Below are 21,745 nucleotides of genomic sequence, written 5' to 3'. Positions count from 1 at the left end.
CCACCCCCACCCCGCTCACTCCCATCCCCTGCACCAGGAAGCCTTACTTAACCTCCGCCCACACCCGCCACCTCCCACCAAGGATGTTCCACCCGTAAGGCCCCCCAGGCAGGCTGGGGCTGGCCTTCACTGGCATCCCAGCGCTTGGCACACAGTAGCCACCTGAATGAACAAAACTAGAAAGGTGTTTAAAGAACAACAACAACAAAAAGGTCAACTCTGCAGGTGTCGGTGTTATGAGCATAAATGAGACCATATACGGGGGTCAGAGCCCAGGGCCCAGGACACAACACACACTCCATAAATGCAGCCCTGTTTTGACTGCCTTATAGAAAATGGGGTGGGGGAAGGACACTGACCTCTGGGTCCCACACAGCAGAGGCGGTTAATGAGGAAAGGCCACGGAAGACAGAAGCTGCAGAGGCCCCTTTGGGCCAGGAAGGGGAGAGGGTGACTCCTGTTTGGGAAGCAGGTCCCACCCATGAGGGAGAGTTCCCGGACTGAGACCCCCCCGGGTCTCTCCCATTGAGTGGTGTCCTCCTTGTCACCAAGAGAGGCAAGAAAATCGGGGTACCTATAAAGTCCCCTGAATTCCTCCATTACTCCTGACCAAACACATGAGCCTGATGAATTTTCAACCCCAACTGGCTTGTCTCTACTCCCTCATGTTGTGCTAAGGTTTGAGGAGCGGGGCAGCGAGCAGAAATAATGGCAGCGAGTAAACTGTCCTGGACCTGGCAGGGGCCCAGGCACTGTGCTAAGAACATTTACCTGTCAGGTAACGCTTAGTTCTGACAGCATGCGCCGCAAAGCCCAGGGGTCCACAAGGTCAAAACTATTCTCAGGACAGTAATAAAACATCACTGCCTCTCTCACCATGAGGACATTTGATGGAGCAAAAGCCATGAGGGTGACACCACTAGTGGCTCATCAGGAGTCACAGCACTGGCCCCAACCTGGGCTGGTGATCACCCACAGAGGCTAAATATGTCAGTGTCACTTAAGAATGTCCTTGATCCATCAGTGAAACTAATTAATGTCCCCGAGTCTCAGCCCCTGAGTACACATCTGTTAAATATTCTGTGTGATGACGGGGAGTGCACTTGGGCTGGTCACTGGAGTAAGACAAGTGTCTGGAGGAAAAGCACTTGCGACCTGTGTGAGCTGTAGCTCAGCTAGTCTCTCTGTCCAGGCAACACCACTTCAACTTGAAAGAGCGGACGGCAAGTGATGGGTACTCAGAATTGAGTGCTTGGTAGACATTTTCTCAAAAATGAACAAGGCGAGCTTGTCCCTTCATGGAAAACAACTGACAGCATTTGTTGCCAATGATAAAGTCTGAGCTTTCAAGAGAAAAATTAGAATTTTGGAAAAGTTGCATCAGCCACTGTGAGTTTGGCAGCCTCTCAAAACATAAAGATTTTGCAATATGTTAACATCATCCTAATGAAATGTGTCTACATTTGAAAGAGCTGTATGTGAACAATATGTCCCCAATGACCAATATTTGATGTTACAAAATCACTCCAATTTAACTTCAATTTAAAAGTTTCAAAAGAAAGAAAGAGCAGGTCAAAGATCCATTCACAGTGCAAGACAGTCCAATGAATTTTAATGTAACAAAATATGCAAAGTGCATTAACATGTTTTCAGATTCTACAATTCAACTAAACTTTAAGAAACTATCACCTGTAGAATTTTTATGTAGCATCAAAGGAAAATAGCCAGAGACAAATAAAATCTCCATTTACCAACAAACCATGTGTGTGAACCTGGATTGTCTTCAGATACTTTAATCAAAACCACATATCCCAACAGACCGAATGCATGAGCAGATACGGGAACCTGTCTTTTATTAAACCAGATGCTAAAGAGATTTGCAAAACTGCAAAGCCATGCCCCGCTTCCCACTATATTTTGTGTTTTGGAAAAGTTATTTTTTCAGAAAAAAAAATATTTTATTTATGTTAACATAGGAGTTTGCAATCGTTATTTTAAAAAGGAATGTATAAATATTTGTTTTTAAATATACTCAGTTTTAATTTCTAATATGGTAAATATCAATTTATGTATATAACCCATGTAAACAAAAGCTCTTTGGGATCTCTAATTTTTAAGAGTGTAAAGGAAGGAGTTCTGAGACGAAAAAGTGTGCAAGGATTCTGTTCCTGGACCTGGGTGAGGCTCCAAGGACGGTGCTTACATTGTACGGTCATCAGGCTGTGTATTTGTGACGTGTATACTTTTCTGTGCGTGTTGAACTGCAAGTTAAAAGTTTCAAAAGAAAGAAATAGCAGTGTATTTACTGATCTAAGAAAATACCTACTGTACGGTTACTTAAAAAAAAACAAAAAAAAAAACAAAACAAAAAAACACCAAACAGTATTTCAGAGTTTTGTCCCATTACAAAGGAGGGAGGGCTCTTGTAACACACACACACACACACACACACACACACACACAATGTCTGGAAAGCTAAATCTCAAAACATTATAATGGTGAACTGTGGTTATTGCTGGGAAGTGAGATCACAGATGATTTTTCTAATCTTCCTGAATATCTACATTTTTCTGATTTTCTTATAATGAACCTTATACCATTTATAGAAAAAAGGTGGGGGAAGACCTATACAGTTATGGCCTCCGATACCAGCAACTGTGGTTCTGTATCAGTCTTATAACCCAAAGACCCCACAGGAAAAGGTCAGAGGACTGAGATGTTTGAGTTGTCACTGATGGAAAGCTAATAACCTCTCGGGGAAGGAACTAGGATATTGGGGTCAGACAGACCTGGGTACCCCCAGTGCTGTCCCCCACCAGAGGCCCAGACCAGCTCCTGAGCCTCTCTGAGCCTCAGTTTCCCAACAGCGGAGTGAGGGTTAAACGAGGTCGTGGATGTCCCGGCCAAACCAGGTCAGTGCTCAAGGCAGATCTGACAGGCAGGGTCCCCCAGGCTCCACAGAAGAAGAAATGGCGGCCCAGGGTAGCTGAGCACCAACCTCACACCACCAGCCTGCAACTCCAGGAAAGCCTCCACTGTCCCCACAACCGGCCTGCCTCCTGGTCCTGACCTCAGGAAGTGCCCTGCCCTCTCTGGACCTCAGTGCCCCCAGAGTGAAAAGCAGGCTAGGCGTTGAACTTGACCTCAAACCCCACTCCTCCCTCAAACCCCACTCCTATCATTCCCATGAAACCCCCACGTGGAAGGCGGTGGCAGGAAAGGTGGACCACAGATCCAGACAGGAAGTGACCTCATAGGATGAACGACAGGCCAACATTCCATCAGGAGCCCCACCTGCTGGTGACCTTCAGGGTCATGGGAGCCAGGAGTGGGTGGGCATGCAGAGGCCAAGGAGGAAACAGGATTTGCTGCGGAAGGCCAGGCACATGGCAGCCCCCCAGGCAGGGAAGTGACTTCATGTCACACTCTGTCCTCCTCGCTTCCGTCCCTGGCATGGCAGGGAGTTAACCCTGAGAGGGCCACACTTCACTGGGCCCTGGCCAACCCCACACAGGCCAGGGCAACAGAACCCAGGCTCTCTCCTCCCTCAGCTCTCCTATTATGGCCAAGCCACAGATGGGGAAACTGAGGCTCAAGGAGTCCGACAACAGTATAGAGACTGCAAGATGTTTCCCATGGAGTTGCACAGAGGAGGGAGATGGGAACTCAAGGTCGGGAACTCCGAGATGGCTTCCTGGAAGAGGAGGCCAATGAGCTGGGCCTTGAAGGATGAGCAACATTTGGCAGACAAGAAAGGCACCGTGGCAAAGAAACCGTGACGCCAAGATTCAAACTCAGGACTGTCTGGCCCCCATGCTCAGGCTTAATCCAGTGCATCAGGCAAAATAAAACCTAAAATCTGCCATTGCAGCTCTCCAAGCCCCTGGGTAGTTTCTGGCAGGGAAAGAGCTCCACTACCACAAACTTCCAGTGGCAGAGGAAAGAGCAGGAAGCAAACACCAGGGCATAGGAGGGGAAGGAAAATATTTTTATATTTCTCCCTCTTCCTGTTTATCTATCCTCTTGATCCCAAAGCTCCTGGTAGCTGTTTGCTCAGGGAAAGTTCTGCCAAGAGTGACATCCTGCCGTTGGCCACCCTGCACCAGGCAGCCACTGCCAGCGTTGTGCTGGGGACACTGAGGCCCACATCCCCACAGACCCCTGCCCAGCCCAGGCAGGCTGCTTCATAAAGGAGCTTTCAACCGAAGCTGGGCCCCAGGAAGGAGGACCCAGGCCAAGGAGGTACGGCCGCTGCCATCACCTACTCAGCGCCAGCTGGCAATGGTCAGCTCCACACTCGGCTCCAATCAGCTGCGGAGAAGTGATGAGAAGGATTCGAGGAAATGACTCTCAGCCTGGCCGGAGCACGGTGCCGGGGGTGGGAACTCAGCATGGGCTGTGCAGTCAGGAAGACCTGGCAGCCCATCTTGGATGTCCAATGACTTCCTGTGTGACCTTGGCCAAGTTACTGAAATTCTCTGAGCCTAGTTCCCTTACCTGTAAAACGACTGCTGGAACCTACTCATAAAGACGTGGTGAGCGTTGCATGGACAACATAGGGGAAGAGCTGGCACCTATTAAATGTGCATAATGTTATTTATTCCCACTCCCACCATTAAGCTGACCCATCACTCAATCCTGATGATCTGACGTACCTTTAAAACGTACTCAGAACAACTACAGCCTTAAAAAGGAATGAAATCTGACATGTGCCACAATATGGACGAACTTTGAAAACACGCTAAGTGTTTAAATAAGCCGCACACAAAAGGACAAGTACTGTACGATTCCACTCATATGAGGTACCTAGAAGAGTCAAATTCAGAAACAGAAAGGAGAATGGTGGTTGCCGGGGGTGGGGGCAGTGAGCATTTCATGGGCACAGAATTTCAGTTTTGGAAGATTAAAAAGTTCTGGAGATGGTGATGATGGTTGCACAACAATGTGAATGAACTTAATGCCACTGAACTGTACAATTAAAATGGTTAAAAGGATACATTTTGTGGTATGTATATTTACCTCAATAAAAAAATAATTAGGGGCTGATTCAAAGAAGGAATTTTTGATGTCCATATTCGTTTCTGTCCCTGCCCTTGGAGAGTTCAGGGTCCGGAGGTGAGGCAGGCATGGAAAGAGCTACAGGCACCACCTCCTAGGCAGTTGGTACCATCAGAGAACCAAGAGGTGGGAGCTGGGAAAAGACACACAAGATGCCTCCGAGCCTGGAGGGCTGCAAGAGGAGCTGGCCCCTGAGCCAGGCATGTACAAGCCCGAGACTGAGTCACTCAGCCAGGCTCCTTCCAGTAGGAGCGGGTCAGAGCTAGACGGCTCCTGCACTTACCAGTGCACAATGAGTGTGAGCTGTGCAGGGGCCCTCTCACTCCTCGCACACTCGTGCACACTGTGCCAGGCCAACGAGATCAGTGCAGCCCCCACATGCCAATCCTAGCCCCTGCCTCGCCAGCCCAGGCACCAATATCCAACAAATAACATCTCCTCATCTCTCCCAGCGCCCACCTCCAAGGAAGGCAAACTGTGGCCTGCCCACCATCTCTAGGGCCCAGGATGAGGAAGGAGGTAAGTGACCAAGAAGTACTCAGAGGGCATGCCCAGTGCAAGGAGACCTGGAAATATGATCATGCAGAGGCTCCCTGACCCCATCCTGACCACCTTCCCCACAGGCTGGGGTGAGAAGCAGCAGGCCACATGCAGCTTGGGGGAGGGAGGGAGGGCAGACCAGGGGTGAGAGGGCCTGGGGGTGGGCACAGATAGGCTGAGCCACACCACGAGTCACAGTGTGACCCTGAGCAAGTCACTTTCCCTTCCAGGTCTACTGAAGCCCCCTTAGTTTCCTTCCTGGGAAAACAAGGGTTCTGTCCCATCACCCAGCAAGCACCCCTGGGTATAGATCCTAGAGAAGTACGTGCGTCAGTTCACCAAAAGACAGGCAAGAGTGAGGGTTCAGAAGCTTTTTTCAGAAGTGTCAAAACTGGAAACGAGGCAAAAGTCCATTCACAGGGAAAAAACAAACACATTATGGTATGCCCATACGATGGAATACAACACAGCAATGTAAGGGACAAACTGCTGGTACCTGCGATGTCACAGATGAATCTCACAGAGTTTATGTTGAGAAAAGGAAGCCAGAAGAAGCAGCCAGATTAAAAACAGCTCCTACTGGGGCCGGCCCGGTGGCTCAGGCGGTTGGAGCTCCATGCTCCTAACTCCAAAGGCTGCCGGTTCGATTCCCACATGGGCCAGTGGGCTCTCAACCACAAGGTTGCCGGTTCAACTCCTCGAGTCCCGAAAGGGATGGTGGGCTCCGCCCCCTGCAACTAAGACTGAACACGGCACCTTGAGCTGAGCTGCCTCCCGGATGGCTCAGTTGGTTGGAGCACATCCTCTCAACCACAAGGTTGCTGGTTCGACTCCCACAAGGGATGGTGGGCTGTGCCCCCTGTAACTAGCAACGGCAACTGGACCTGGAGCTGAGCTGCGCCCTCCACAACTAAGACTGAAAGGCCAACAACTTGAAGCTGAACGGCACCCTCCACAACTAAGATTGAAATGACAACAACTTGACTTGGAAAAAAGGCCTAGAAGTACTCACTGTTCCCCAATAAAGTCCTGTTCCCCTTCCCCAATAAAATCTTAAAAAAAAAAAAAAGAAAGAAAGAACAGCTCCTACTGTATGGTTTTACTTGCATAAAGCCTAAGAACAAGCAAGACTGGTCCTTGGGAAGTCACTCAGAAGCACGGCCACTTGAGTGTGGGGGGGTCAGATAAGTGACTAGGAAGGGGCCCCAGGGAATCTCCCAGGCCACCATAAATGTCCTATATGTTCATCCGGGACGGGGGTCATACAGGTGAATCATGTGTAAAAATTCATCAAACTACATCCTGATTTATTGTCTATAAATTATAACTCGATTTACAAAACACAGTACTAACAGGAAATAACATACTCTGTCTTCCCGAGGACCGCAGTGAGGCGGTCCTGAGAGGATGTGTATAGACAGACCACAGAGTGGGGGTGATGGGTAAGAATGTGGGCTGGGGGTTAGAAGGACCAGGGTTCAAATCCTGATGCTTCTGACTGGATACATTTTTTTCCTGTTTTGGTTTTTTTGTTGCTGACCAGACTTTTTCATTACATACACAATTTGTCCTTACTGTCAGAAGTCTGACAAAGATGCATAAAGAAAAAGTTTATTTCCTTCCCATTCCCCCGCAAGCCCATCTCTTAAGCTTCCTTCTACAACAAGCTTTTTTCCCTTAACACCAACACCCCTCCCAGGTGACACCTATAACGCCAATCCTGTCTGTTTAATCGTGGCAAGCCACTGCATTGTATCACTACTCATTCAACAAACAGCTACTAAGTGTCAATCATGTCAACCAGACAGACACAGGCCTGGCTTTTCACGGAACAGACATTCCAACGAGAGAGAGAAAAAGAGAGGGAGAGGAGTCAACAAGGAATACAATAGAAACACATTGTATACATTGTGATGTGGGCTGCAAAAGGCTGAGATACTGATACCAAAAACATGAGGAAGGTAGGAAAAGGACACGTTTTAGGTACGATAGTCACAGAAGGCCTGTGCTGCTATCAAAGAACAGGCAGGTTTCGGTCATGTGAAGAATTATGCCAGGCAGAGGGAACAGCACGTGCAAATGCCCTGAGGTAGGGAAGAATACAGAACTGAAAGGAGACAGTGTACAGTGTGGTGTCCAGCGCACTGCCCCCAAATCCTTGTGTATATACAGCCTTACATCCTGACAGTTTTACTCTTTAGGATGGGATTCCAAAATTTGGACTGCTTGGACTAAAAGGCATGTGCTTTTTAAAAACTATACTTTTCCAAAAGGTTGTAGCATTTCACACAGCAACCAAAATTGCTTAAGAGGGCCCTTTTCTCCACATCTTCACTGATTTGGGAAGTTACCAATCTTTTTCATTTTGCCCATTATGACATCTCTCCACTTCCTTGTCTGCAGAGTGGGGTAAATGACAGTTCCTCTTCCTCAGGATGCTGTGAGGTTTAAAGGAAAATGAAATCCATCCTAACCCGCTGAGCTTTGCGTCTAGCACGGCATAAGTGCTCAAAGAGTGGGGCAGGCTGTTACCCTCATTTCTGTACAAATGCCAGGAGGTAAGTGCCAATTCCATAACCACCAGGCTAACAGAGGGGAGTCCCCAAGGGGAGCTTTGAAGGCGCCCACCCACAGGTGCAGGAGGGCAGTTCCTATAGCTCAGCAAGGGCACCGGGCTGGGAGTCAAGAGACTACGTTCAAGTCAACCTTTCTGAGACTCAGTTTCCTCATCCATAACAGGGCTAATTCATTCCCTCTTCATGCAGCCATTCCACAAACGTGTCTGGGGCACCTACTGTGTGTGAGGCACTGTTCTAGGAGCTGACAATACAGAACAAAAAATCCTGCCTCGTACATGCTAGCTGGTGGCACAGAAACAAACTATAAAAATTAGTCAAATATAGAATAGAACCGATCGGGAGGTGATGAGCGGTGAGAAAGAAGAGGGTTATGGAGATGAGGCATGACATGTTAGACAGGGTGTCCAAGGGAGGCTTCACATTAAAGACCTGAAGGCAGTGACACAGCAAACTATGTGGCTCTCGGGGTAACAGCACCCAGGGCAAGGGGACAACCTGTGTACAGGGCCTGGCGTGGGGTGTTCCCAGTGCACTGAAGGAGCCACAGCCTTTTGGCGCAGAGCAAAGTGAGCAAGGGGATGGCATTACATGGGGGTGTCCTAGAGGCCACGGTAAGGACCATGGCTTCCACTGTGAGTAAATGGGGAGCCAGCGGAGGGCCTGGGGCAGAGAGGGCCTTGATCTGACTTTTACAAGGTCCCCCTGGCTGCTGTGTTAGAAGCATCTGTTGGGGAAAGAGGGCGGAGGCCAACAGACCTGTTAGGAGTCTACTGCACTAGTACAAGCGATGTGAGGCCTGGGCCAGCGGTGCGGGGAAGGAGAATGGGTTCATCCGAGATCCATCCACGCTGAGGTGAAGCCAGCAGGACTTAGCATGTCGTTTCTGAAGAGGGAGAGAAACAGAGGAACCATGGCTGACGTTTGGGTGTTTGGCCTAAACAACGAGAGAGATGGGGGTGCCACTAACTGAGATGGGACAGCCTGAGGGGAAAGCAAGTGTGCCGTGAGGACAGCCACGGTCTCTGCTCTGGCTACAGTCTCAGAAGGAAGCAGCAGGCCCTGGAGACCTGCAAAGAACGAGGAACGGGTCCTGAGGCCATGTGGGTCACTGTGGAAAGTAATGTGAAACACGGAGGGGGGAAAAGTGGATCCCGAGGGGACGTCTGTGTAGCGTGTCTGACCTGCTACAGACTTCACTGTCCACAGAGCCTGGGTCATGGCCAAGGCTGGCTGCTCACGGGCCCATGACACAGATGGGGAAGTTGAGGAAACTGAGTTCTACAGTGAGCACCTCTTGTTTAGAAGCCAGAAAGGGTCAGGATGAGCTAAGAGGATGAGCGGGGAAGCCAGCCAGCTGGCCCATTTGGTTCCTACAGCTGCTACCTACCACCCCAAACACGGACCAGGGAGCTGGGGTCCAGCGTCCCCACCACCCAGGAAGTCTACAGGATCCCAAGAGACAATGCAGGACTCGGGGTTTTCCAAAGCTAAGAACGTCACTTAATACAGACTCCATGGATACCTTTGGGATCTGTGAGCTCTCTCTTTTTTTCAACTGGGATTTAATTCACATACGATAAAAGTCACCCTTTTAAAGTATATAATTCAGTGGCCTTTAGTACATTCACGATGTTATGCAACCGTCACACCACTATATAATTGCAGGGCAGCAAACCCAACAAGTTAAACATAGAATTACCGTATGACCCAGCAATGGCACTCCTAGATACATATCCAAGAGAATCGAAAACAACTATCCAAACAAATACTTGTCCGCCCATGTTCACAGCAGCCCTAGTCACAATAGCCAAAGGGTAGAAACAACCCAAATGTCCATCGACTGATAAAAGGCTAAACAAACTGTAGTACAGACCCACACAATGGATTATTATTCAGCTATAAAAAGAAATGAAGCACAGGCTACAACACGGATGAACCTTGAGGACATTATTCCAAGTAAAAAAATGCCAGACAAAAAAATGTCACGTAGGGCCGGCCCGGTGGCTCAAGCGGTTAGAGTTCCATGCTCCTAACTCCGAAGGCTGCCGGTTCGATTCCCACATGGGCCAGTGGGCTCTCAACCACAAGGTTGCCGGTTCGATTCCTTGAGTCCCACAGGGGATGGTGGGCTCCGCCCCCTGCAACTAAGGTTGAACACGGCACCTTGAGCTGAGCTGCCGCTGAGCTCCCAGATGGCTCAGTTGGTTGGAGCGCGGGCTCTCAACCACAAGGTTGCCAGTTCGATTCCTCGACTCCGACAAGGGATGGTGGGCTGCGCCCCCTGCAACTAGAAAACGGCAACTGGACCTGGAGCTGAGCTGCGCCCTCCACAACTAAGACTGAAAGGGTAACAACTTGAAGCTGAATGGCACCCTCCACAACTAAGATTGAAAGGACAACAACCTGACTTGGGAAAAAAAAAGGCCTGGAAGTACACACTGTTCCCCAATAAAGTCCTGTTCCCCTTAAAAAAAAAAGTCACATATTGTATAATTCCATGTATATGAAATATCCAGAATAGGCAGATAGGTAAATCCACAGAGACAGAATGCAGATTAGCGGTTATGAGAAGCTGGGAAGCTGGGAAGGGGGAGATCAGGAGTGACTGCTTAATAGATACAGGGTTTCCTTTTCAGGTGATGAAAATGTTTTGTATGTTACCATCACTAATCAAAGAAACACAAATCAAAACTACAAAGTGGTATTACCTCACGCCTGTCATGGCGATTCACCAAACAAAAGAAGAAAAAGACAAGTGTTGGCAAGATGTAGAGAACCTGGAACGCTTCCACACTGTTGGCCGGAATGTAAAATGGTGTGGCCACTATAGAAAACAGTATGGAGGTTCCTCAAAGCATTTAAAATAGAACTGCCACATGATCCAGCAACCCCAGTTTTGGGTATGTAATTGAAATTGTGTATGTAAAAACATTGAAATCAGGGTCTCAAGGAGCTATTAGCACCCTTACGTTCACTGCAGCATTATCCACAGTAGCCAAGAGGTGAAGGCATCCACTGATGGTGAATGGATGAAAAAAATGTCACACACACACACACACACACACACTGGAATGTTATTCAGCCCTGAGAAAGCAGGAAAGTCTGACACATGCTACAACATGGATGAACGTTGAGGACACCATGCAAAGTGAAATAAGCTGGTCACGGAAAGACATATACTGCAATACTCCATTTATCTGAGGACTCTAAAGGAGTCACACTCATCTAGACTAAAAGCTGGAGTGGGAGTTGCCAGGAGTTGGAGGGAGGGGGAAATGGGGGGTTTGTAATCAGCAAGCATCTAAGTTTCCGTTCAGCAAGAGGAGTAGGTTCTACAGATCTGCTGAGCGGCACTGTCGCCACAGCCAACAACCGTGTATTGGACAGTCAGAATGTGTTAATAAGGTGATCTCACGGTAAGTGCTACCACAAGGAAATAAAGATCTTTGTAATGTTTTAGAAGTAGATAGAGGTGATGGCTGGTTGTTCAATATTGTGAATATACTAACTACCACTGATTGCACACTTTAAAATCGTTTATTTTATGTTATGTGAATTATACCTCAATTAAAAACAAAAAGTAACAAGCGCAAACCCTGGGTCATCTGCACGCTGCACTGCCATGCAACTTGGGGCTCAAGTCGACTCCTGTGCTTACGATCCAATTCCTTCTCCATGAAGGCCAAAAGACATCACAGCACACAGCACAAACAAAGGTTGTGGCTCAAACAGAAGAGGCGGTGGGGTGGAGAATGGAGTCACACACAGCCCGTGCAGCCCGGATGTACCCAATTCAAAAGCCAAGGCTCTTAGCAGTCGGGACCATGTTCCCGGCGAAAGCATCTGTGTGAATTGAGCAAAGCCCATCTCTAGGCCAAATTCCTGTTTCCCACAAGCAGCGGGTTTAAGAGCTACTAGATGCAGATTTCAGTAAGGCCACTATTCTGCCCTTATCTTCAATCAAACTAGCCAGCTTTCCAGGTATCAAGCAGTGCACCACTAACATAGACACTTGGGGGTTACTCAGTGGCAGGCAGTTGAGGATTAAATGTGAATAATCAGAATTACCCCAAAACTATCCAACCCGCCCAGTATTACTGTCACTCTGTAGAGCAGGCTCGAGTGACAGACATGTTAACAGGAAAGGACAGAGAGCACAGCCCCCAGTCAACCCAGCATTGGCAATTTAGTTGCTATTTACATCCTTCCAATCTATTAACATTATTCATTTGAAATGGGTCGGCTTTCTGGTTTTACTAGTATTTCATGTTTGTTTTATAGTTATGTAAAAACTATGTTAAGTCTAAGGCATTTTACCTAGTTTTGTATTTATACACATTTAAGTTATATTCCAATAAGAAAACTTAAATAAATGAGGCTTTTTCTTTCCTTTAAAAGGGAGTCCACACAAAAAACAAACAAACAAACAAACAAAAACCCCACACACTATATGATTCCATGTGTATGAAATGTCCAGAAGAAGCAAATCTATAGAGACAGAAAGCGGCTAAGTGGGCTGGGAGTGGGGAGTGACAACTAACGGGCACTGGGTATCTTTTTGGGTTGATGAAAATGTTGCAAAATTAGATTGTGGTGATAAATGCTCAACTCTGTGAATAGCTAAAAGCTACTGAATTGTACGCTTCAAACGGGTGGATTGTATGGCATGTGAATTATAGCTCAATAAAGCTATTTCACAAACGGGGAGGGTCAACATATTGCCCAGGTTTGAGCAGCACTAAGCTGGAGAAATCACAGGGAAATCAACAACCCCACCTATTGAGAGCTTCCCTGCCAGGCGCCCCCCCTCCCTGCCCTCACACCATCCCCAAGGGCCCAGACAAGGAGGCCACTAGGAAACCCTAAGTCACCAGACAAGCCCATCCTGGGTGAGCAGGTGCCTGCCCTGGGACACCCTACACAGGCTTCCTGTTTCCTGGAACTCACTTCATACAACAGTAGTAAGATGACTTGAGTTATTAAACTAGGAAAAAACTTAAAGATGATGAAAACAACCAATGTTAGCTAGTATGCAGGCATCGTGAATCATTTCTACTTTGACGGCAGTGTCAAGGAAAGGAGCACGATAAGACTCAGAGCCTCCATGACCCAACTGGCGGGGGTCAGGGGAGAGCCAGGAGCATGCAAATTTGAGCACAGGAAACCCCTTCCTCAGGAGGCTGGAGATATCCCCACCCTCCACCCACACACACAGGGCAAAGCGCACCCTTCAAGACCGGGTCTTATCAGAGGGACCCCAAGCAGCTGCATACAAGTCTGTCTCGGCAGGTGGCAGCTCCACTGGAACAAGAAGGTGGCCTCAAGGGTCCGTCTTTTGTCAACCCAACAAATCGCCCCCGCCTTGGGCCTATTCCTTCCAGAGACACTTCCCAGACACAGGAAGAGGAAGCCCCTGCTGCTGGCTGCTGGGCGGGAATGCACGTCCAACTCATTTGCCCCAGGACAGATTGATCCCTTTGATTCCAAAGGCTCCTTCCTCCAGAAACCTGCTCTGAAAGAACCACCCCCAGAAAGCCTTCATTCTGTCTCCCTAAAGCCTCGCTGAGCCCCAGCTTGGAGCCAGGGGAACATAGATGTCCCCCATCTCCTGGACCTCAGCTCAGGGAGACGGTTCCCAGGAAATGTGCTCAGAACTCCGGTGGCAGCGGCCAGGACCAACGGCCAAGAGAAAAAGCGGGTCCCAGAGCCACGGACTAAGTGTGACCCCACTTATATCCCCAAATCAAAAACTACACAAAGTCACGTGGAGACACAGGAAAAAAAGACCAAGAGATATTCAGCAAACACTGACAGTGTTACCTCTGGAGAAGAAGTAAGGAGAGGAAAAGGGGACTTTTTACATTTTACTCTTCTCTCTATGCGGCTACTTGACTCTTTCGTGAAGATCATTGCTTTATATTACTTTTTAATTGAAAACATTTTCGAAAGCAGGGTGGACATCTGTCAACTGGGAACTTGATAAATAAGCTCCCTCCACACCCTGGAATACGAGTCAGCCCTGAAAAAGGAACGTACTGCTGCGACACACAGCAACATGGACACATCTCAAGGAATCACAACGAGTAAAGAAGCCAGACATAAGCCTAGTATGAATCCATGTATGTGCAAATCTAGAAAAAACAAAACCACAGTGACAGAAAGGAGAGCAGTGGGCCTGGGACCAGGGGTGGGAGTGGCGACTGACCGCAATGGACCACGAGGAAGCTTCTGGGTGACGGAAGTGTCCTCTCACTAGACTGAGGTGGTGGCAGCAAGTCCGAGACGTTCCCCAACACTCATCCAGCTGCACGCTTCGCACTTTAAGGCAGACACCCCTCAGTAAGACTTCTTTAAAGAGTAAGGGAGAGGAGAGAACGAGGGGTAGCTACTTAATGGGTTCGGGTTTTCCTTTGGGGTGAGGAACATGTTTTGGAAGTTGATAGAGTAGCGGTCGCATAACATTGTGAATGTCCTCGATGCCACTGCATTGTGCACTTGAAAATGATTAGTTTTATGTCAAGTGAATACCACCTCCATTAAAAAGGTAGATAAGGAAAAAATTACTATGCCCATTTTGCAGATGAGAAAATTGGGCTCAAAGAAAGCAGCCAACTGTCAGCCCAAGGCTTACCTACCTGTGTCTCAGCCTGGTTCAGAGCTCAAGAGAGAAGAGACCTGCACCCCACCACCCCCAAGGGCTCGGCAACGCTGGGGCCCAATCTCCATAGAGGGCCCTTGTCTCTGGGGCACTTGGAAACCAGAGCTTCCCAACAGGCCTTAGAGTGAGCCAGCAGAGTAGCACCTGCAGGAAATTCCCAAGTCCATGAGCTCCATTGACAGACAGGGCTGTGTGGGGGCAGGAAGGGAGCTCCTATTAAGAAGGTGGTCAAACTCAGGCTAACGCACCATGGGGCAAGGATGTGCGTGGGGAGGCCCCCCCATCAGGTCCAGGCTAGTGAGGCCTTCTGGGCCCTGCCAACCGGGCCCTGGGACTCTGACGGAGGGCTGCCCTTGGAGCCTTAACGGGTCAGCACCAATTTCAGAGACCCCAGGAGGAAGAACTCAGTAACCACAGGGCAGCAGTCCAGGGGAACATGTCCACCAGCCACTTTGTGACCAGCAGCAGAGGGGTTAACTCTTTCATGGGGTATACAATTCCAGGAAAAGGAAAAGGGGAGGAGAAACTCCCTCTGTGCTTTCTAAACAGAATCTTCAAAACACCCAGTGTCCCTGTCCTCCACTCTGGGGAGGGCCAGGACAGAGGCCACACACCTGCAGGCAGGCAGGCCCTGGGGCTCAGCAGGCTGCGGAGGCTGGCAAAGTCCAAGGTCATCTGAGGGCACCCACCCGTCTCCCCCTGCGGGGCCTGACGCGGCCTCTGGGCAGTGGGGCTGTTTCTCATGGGCGGGAAGCCCAGCAGTGGACCCACAGCCCTCCCAGCACCACACCCTCCCTCCTCCTGGAATTTCCCAAAGCCCTAGCTCCCAGGGAGCCCAAAGGGTCACCAGGGACACACCCAGCTCCCAGATGCTCCCCACTGCCTGCCACAGGCTTGTAGGTAACCCTAAATGCCCCCCATGTCTCTCATTAGAGCACCCCACAGCTAAGACCATTTCTTAGGTCCAAGAACTCCACTGTTAGAGAGATTCACTCCCTAGTGAAAGCTTAGGTGTTTTCAAAGACTTCAGTTCATTGACAGGAAGGGGAAGAGGACCTATTAACCCATAGGTGTCCTAACTAAGAGCAAAAATAGCCATGTTGATCTTGGGACAGGAGAAGTCTCGAGCCCCAGCTCAAAAAATGAGGGGCCCCAGGTTGAGCTGGCAGGCATTGATAAGAGGGCAGGGTGGTCTCTGGAGAATGGGGCAACAGAGAATGCGATTCTTAAAAGGAAAGTAATTGACCATGAATTCCAGTGGGCCTCCAACTTGTATCCTAACAGGGAAATCAGGGCTGTATCAGAGCCCAGACGGGGAGGGACAGAAGGTCCCAGCACGTAGGGTCTTTCCTAACAGGCCAGGAGTGCTGAGGGTGGGACCCCTCCCTGGATCATGTATCTGCTCACGTCCTCTAACTCACCAAGCTGTCACATCTGTGCACGGGCTGCTCTTTCTGCTTGGGAAGCTTTCACTCACCCATGCAAACTATTAGCCATCGTTCAAAACCCACCTGAAGCATCACCCCGTCCCCAGGCCAGCCATTCCCTCCCTCCACCTCCAACCACAGCCAGCACAGACCCTGGAAAGGAACCAGTGGGGTATGGTGTAAGTACAGCCGAGCCTCTCTCACCTGGCAGGGGCCGTCTCACTCACCTCTGGTCCCCTGCCCCTCATAGTGAACCCCGGGCCAGGAACCCGAATCAAAGGCAACCTAGTGCCTTCCCACCATGAGGCCCTGTGCAAGAACCCCAGCTTCTCTGGCCTCACAGATCTCTCCCTCTGCTGAGAGAATGGTAGTAACAGAAGCACCTAAAGTTTATTGAGCACTTACTATGAGCCATAAGGTACCATGAGGGCTCTCCAAGCACTACCTCCTTTCATCCTTGAGACATTCTTATAAGGGACTATCATTAACCCAGCTGCACAATGGAATCAGGCACAGAAAGGTTAAGTGAGTTGCCCAGGGACACACAGCTAGTGAGGGAAGGAGGGGAAATTCAGACCCTAGTGGTGTAGTTCCAGAGCCAGTGTTCTTTATCAATACACATCCACTGGGGGGCTAGGAAGATGATGGGGGGCTACTGTCAAGACAAGCTCTGAGTAGAAGAGGAACCTTCTCTTTCCCCAGGTCCCAGCCAAAGACCTAGAAAGACACAGACCCAGCCTGCTGCTGCTCCCAGGCCCATCCCAATTCTGAGTGCCAGTTACAGAAAAAACAAAAGGCCCATCTGCAAGGGCCTTGGCTCAGGAGCAGGGAGGTGCACGCTGCCCACTGACAGGCAGAGCCATGATTTGGGGCTATTCTTAGCAAACCACTGGCTCCCCTCCCAGAGGCCTGGCAGGCGGCGGGCCCAAGCTTCCATATGCCCTGCCTGCCGTTTCCTGACCCTGCCTGGAGGTCTCACAGGGCTCAGGAGTGGCTGGTGAGCAGGAATGAGGACAAAGCCCTGCAGCTTTCAAAGGAGAGGTGCCTGCCTGCCCAGCCTTCCCAGGACCAGGCACCTGGCTGCCGGAGCCGCGCTGCGGCGTCCTGGCCACAGGCTCGCAATCCAAGCTCCACTGACTGAGTGCTCACTCGGTGCCAGACCCTGGGCCACATGCTTTCCATAGATGATCTGCCACTTAACCCTCACAACACCGCCAAGGGCTAGGGATTACTGGCCCCATTTTAAAGATAAGGAGTTTCATTTTAAGTGAATTAGTTAAGACATTAAGTAACTTGCCCAGGGTCATCAGTGAGTTGGTGTCAAGTCATACCTAGACTCTGGGCTGGCTCCCAGTCTCCAGGTTCGGCAGAAGTTGGTGACTCGCCAGAAGGTAGGAGGCCCACTTCCCAGCCCAGGGTTTGGGGGGGGCGCAGTCCACACCAGAACAATGGTCTCATCAAAAACTCCACAGCATGGCTGCTTTTTCGGCTACTTTTTCTCGCTCCCAGGGATGATCCCTTCCCAGCCAGAGACCCTCAGGCTTGAGCTCAGGAGAGTCCCCGACCGGATTCCACCCCCACCCAGGCCACACAGCCTCACTTCAGCAAACTTCTGGTGACTCAGGGAAGGTGAGACTCAAAGGTTCAAGGAGACCCTGCTAGCGCTAAAGGCGTGCACCCAGCCCCGCCACTAGTGAGTAGGGAGGTCAAACAACTCTCGGAGCGAAACAAAGTTCTGAGCCTTTGGGGTCTTCAAACCCCAAAGTGGGGGTCTAGAAAAGAAGCCACACTACAGAGCACCTGCACCGTCACCCCAAACAGGACCACTTCCAGGCACGGCTGCGATATGGAGTCCCAGGGACAACTGGGCGTGCACGCCTCACACTGCATCCTGCATCCCAGTACCCACCTCTGCCCGTGTCCTGGCCTCTGCTGCCAGGTGACTCAGCAGGCATCTGTGTCTGCATCCTCGGGGAGCCCACAGCCAACTCCCTGTCTGCCCAGGTCCTCGAGCCCCTTGCATGTGGCTCCATGTCTTGTGCCTGTGAACGTCAGCTCACATCCATGTCTGTAGCCCATATGTCAGCTCATTTACCCGTCTGCCTCCCACGTGGGAAGGTTCAAATCCCTATAAAGGTGTAGCTCTGCCTGTGCAGCGTGCGTGGCCCCTGTGTGGTCCACAGTTCCGTGTCCACGATGTCTGCCCACACAGGTCTGCCCACCTCCATCGCCTTGTGTATGTATCTTCATCCTGTCTCCATCCAGTTCCCGTCTCTGCCCACGCACCGTAACCCTGAGTACGCGTGCGTCTCTGCCCATGCCAGCATCCTCCACCTGGGCCGGGTTGACCCTGTGTGTGCCCACCTGTTTGGAAGTGAGTGGGAGTGTTCACCTAAGTGCTCATCTCATAGTGGGGGCCAAGGGCTGTGGGGTGAGCTCAGCAACTCCTCCTCCCAGAACAGCGCCCAAGGCTATGGACGCAAGTACATTGCCACCTCCACAGTGTTCCAGAAAAGCAGAAACCTGCCAGGGATGATGGAGGAGGAGGCAGAGTCCCCAGACACAGCAGCACTTCAGAGGCGAGGTCAGTGCCACGCCAGGTCCCACCCACCTCCAACACCCCAACTCCAATATCAGCAGCATCTGTCTGCACTCACAGGAAGCAGTGTCTGGCTGAAGGCCTTCAGCCTCCCAACCTCATCCCCAGCCCCCAGCCATAGAGGCTCTTCAGAAGGAAGTGAGGACTTCCTCCCTGCTGGCCTCTGAACCTCCTATAAGGCTGGATCTAGACCCCAAACCTCAGAGGCCCTGCAGCTGGGAGTCCTGTGCTCAATCTGACCCCAGAAATTAAATGGGTTTCTTCAGCATCTCCCAGCAGGACCAAAAAAAAAAAAAAAAAAAACTACCTGGGAGTGGGGCTGGGGGCACATATATACAAGAGGATTTCCTGAGCCCTCCTGCTGCTCCCTGTCCCTGGAGGTGGTGAGAGGGTAATTAGGAAGGATGGCTACAGAGCCAGAACATTTTAAACGTATTTGCATAATTGCATGAGAACTGGAGCCCAGACCCCCTCCCCCATCACAGCCTACATCACTCATTCAGCAATTAATCATGTGTAGCCTCTTGGCATTTCCACCATTATTACTAGTCCAGGACTGGTATGGAAACCCCGTATCAGCAAACTTTCTGAGTGTTTCTGTCAGTGTTCTAATGGGGCTGAGCCACCAGAAGACAGAACCCTCCAACTCCTCCCACCATTGCCACCCTCCCAGGCAGAGCCCAGTGCCTGGCATTGAAGAGGCACTCAGTCACTGGGTCTGGTGACTCTGCATAAAAGCCAAGGGGTTGGTCCCTGGACCTCTGGCTGGGAATGTAAAGAATCCCACAAGCTTCCTGAAGTCAGCTTTCTTCCATCTCTGACTCCTCAAGACATAACGAACATGTTCCAACCATCCTGGTCACTTTAAAGAGCTGGCTGCCGCAGGTATCCCACACACGGCACTCCACTTTCAGGGAAAACCTCTGAAGATGAGAAGGGTGCTCTCCTGGGAGATCCAGGCCTACGGAGGAAGCTGGCCAGAGGGGCCCAGAATCAAAGCTTGTGCCCACTGGGACCCCTGGCCTCTTCCCCTTCCATGGGCCTCAAGCCCCCTAAAGATGAGCCCAAGGGAACCCCAAGTGTGGATCATGAGACAGCTTCCCTTTTGCCAACTGCGCAAGAAGCCGGGCTCGGGGGCCACCAGGCCACTTCTACCTCAGTGCAAGGGAAACCTCGGGGAAGGGGGTAGCACAGAGGGCGACAAACAGAACGACCCAGTAACTGCTCACTGTTTACTACTTGACGTCCCGCTTCTCTCCCAGTCACCAATCCCGTGCGGGTTTGGGTGGAGGCCCAGAACCTCTCCTCTCCAGGGAGCCCAGGGAGGCAGGCGTGCGCTCCGGGGGACGGGGAGAGGGTGGTCGGAGCAGCCCAGGCTGGGGAGGTGGGTAGCAGAGAACTCCCTTCCCTCGCCACCCCCAAATCTGGACGCATAGGTACCTGCCGGCCCGCGGCTCCGGGGGACATCCGCGCTTCTGCGGCCGGCGCGCTGCGCCCGTATTGCGGGCGCCAAATCAGGCAGCGGCAGGGCGCACCCCGCGCGGGCTCCGGCTCGCTCCTCCCAACTTCCCCAGCCCATCCGTGAGCAGAGAGAGCTCCGGAGGCGAGCAGGCCCGGCCCGACCAAGTGAGGCCACCAGAGCAGGAGCCCGCGATCGCCAGCGGTGGAAGCTGCGCGCCCCAACCCCAACGCGCGGTTCGGATCTCGGCGTCCCGCGCCCCCAAACGGCGAGGGGCGGGCCCGGACGGGCCGCCAATCACCGCTCCCGCCACCCGCCAGCTAGAGCCCCGGCCCCAGCCACCCAAGGGGCGGGGGGCTCGGATTTAAAGACACACTCACCCTAGCCGTGTCGAGTTAGGCATCCTGAGCCGCGGCTCTCGGGCGGGGAGGGAACGGCTGGCCCCTCCTTCCCCGGCCCAGCTTCCTCCTTCCGCCCGCCCACCCTGCACCGGGAGGAAAAGTTTGGGGCGGGGGGACTGCCTGGGAAGCCAGTTCCTGTTCCCTTGTCTTTAGTTCGATTAGTTCTGGATGATGCCCAAACTCTACATCCAGCCTCCCCAGCTGGAGAAAGAAGCAAATCCTCTCCGCGCCACACCCCCTCCCAGACTCCAACTCCCTGGGAGATCAGCGGGCCTGGAATTCCCTCGCCCCTCTCTGCTTGTTAAAGCCAGGCCGAGCCTCGGCAGGACCGAGTCAAACATTGGGGCGCCGGAAAAAAACCTCACAGTGCTGTGCAACCTGAGCTAAGCGACTGCCTTCTCTGGGCCTCAGCTATCCCAGGTGTCAGCGGGCGAGCCATTAAATAGCAGACTGTCCGCTCAATCTGGGTTTCTCCCAAGACCTGGACACCCAGGAAAACAAGCCCCTCAACCCCCGCAGGAGAAAAGGGAAGAGCAGGAGAGAAATTTCGGAAGGGGAGGGCGTCCCTCTGTCACCACTCCTTGGCTCCAGTCTGTAACACACACACAATCCCAGGTGCCCCCCTCCCCCAGAGGAACCTACTCCCGTCCTCCGGCCCGGCTTGGGGCTGGCACTGCGCTGCAGCCCAGCTAGGCACACCGCGACGCCTCAGCAGCCCACTCCCGCCCTTGGCTCTCACGCCCCCGTGGACATCCACGTTCCTTCACAGGCTACCGCTGCTTCCTCTCCAGGAGACAGGGCTTTGTTGAGGTTGGTGAGTCACTCACTTCCTCTCTCTGCTCCACACTCAGAAATCCTTACTCCTCACCTGTCACTACCTGCCTTGCCCCCTTTCAGCGCTGGAGCAGGTGTGGGTGGAACCCAGGTATCCTATGATGAGGGCAGCTCAGGTCTCACATCTGTGCAAAGTCTGGCCAGAGGAAGCAGGGCTGGGAGCCCCGCATTCAGGCCCAGGAGCCCAGGA

The 21,745-nt window shown here is 51.4% G+C and overlaps 1 protein-coding gene across 5 annotated transcripts in view; it reads right to left on the bottom strand.

Annotated features, from left to right (window-relative positions):
• PALD1 (phosphatase domain containing paladin 1) overlaps nucleotides 1-20,833 on the bottom strand; it is a 72,949-nt gene extending 52,116 nt beyond the window's left edge. For 2 of the 5 annotated variants that reach the window (XM_074339548.2, XM_074339546.2), the window contains exon 1: nucleotides 20,701-20,833. The gene's annotated coding sequence lies outside the window, so the exon portion shown is untranslated. Of the gene's footprint in view, nucleotides 1-8,933; nucleotides 9,061-20,301; nucleotides 20,554-20,700 lie in introns of those variants that run through there. The other 3 variants (XM_074339545.2, XM_019712447.3, XM_074339543.2) reach the window with 3 other exon arrangements.
• Nucleotides 20,834-21,745: the final 912 nt, after the last annotated feature.

This window comes from Rhinolophus sinicus, chromosome 15, assembly GCF_057876585.1.
Source record: "Rhinolophus sinicus isolate RSI-liver-muscle chromosome 15, RSI-T2T, whole genome shotgun sequence".
In the NCBI taxonomy this organism is placed as follows: Eukaryota; Metazoa; Chordata; class Mammalia; order Chiroptera; family Rhinolophidae; genus Rhinolophus; species Rhinolophus sinicus.
This window is presented reverse-complemented; position numbering and strand designations above follow the sequence as displayed.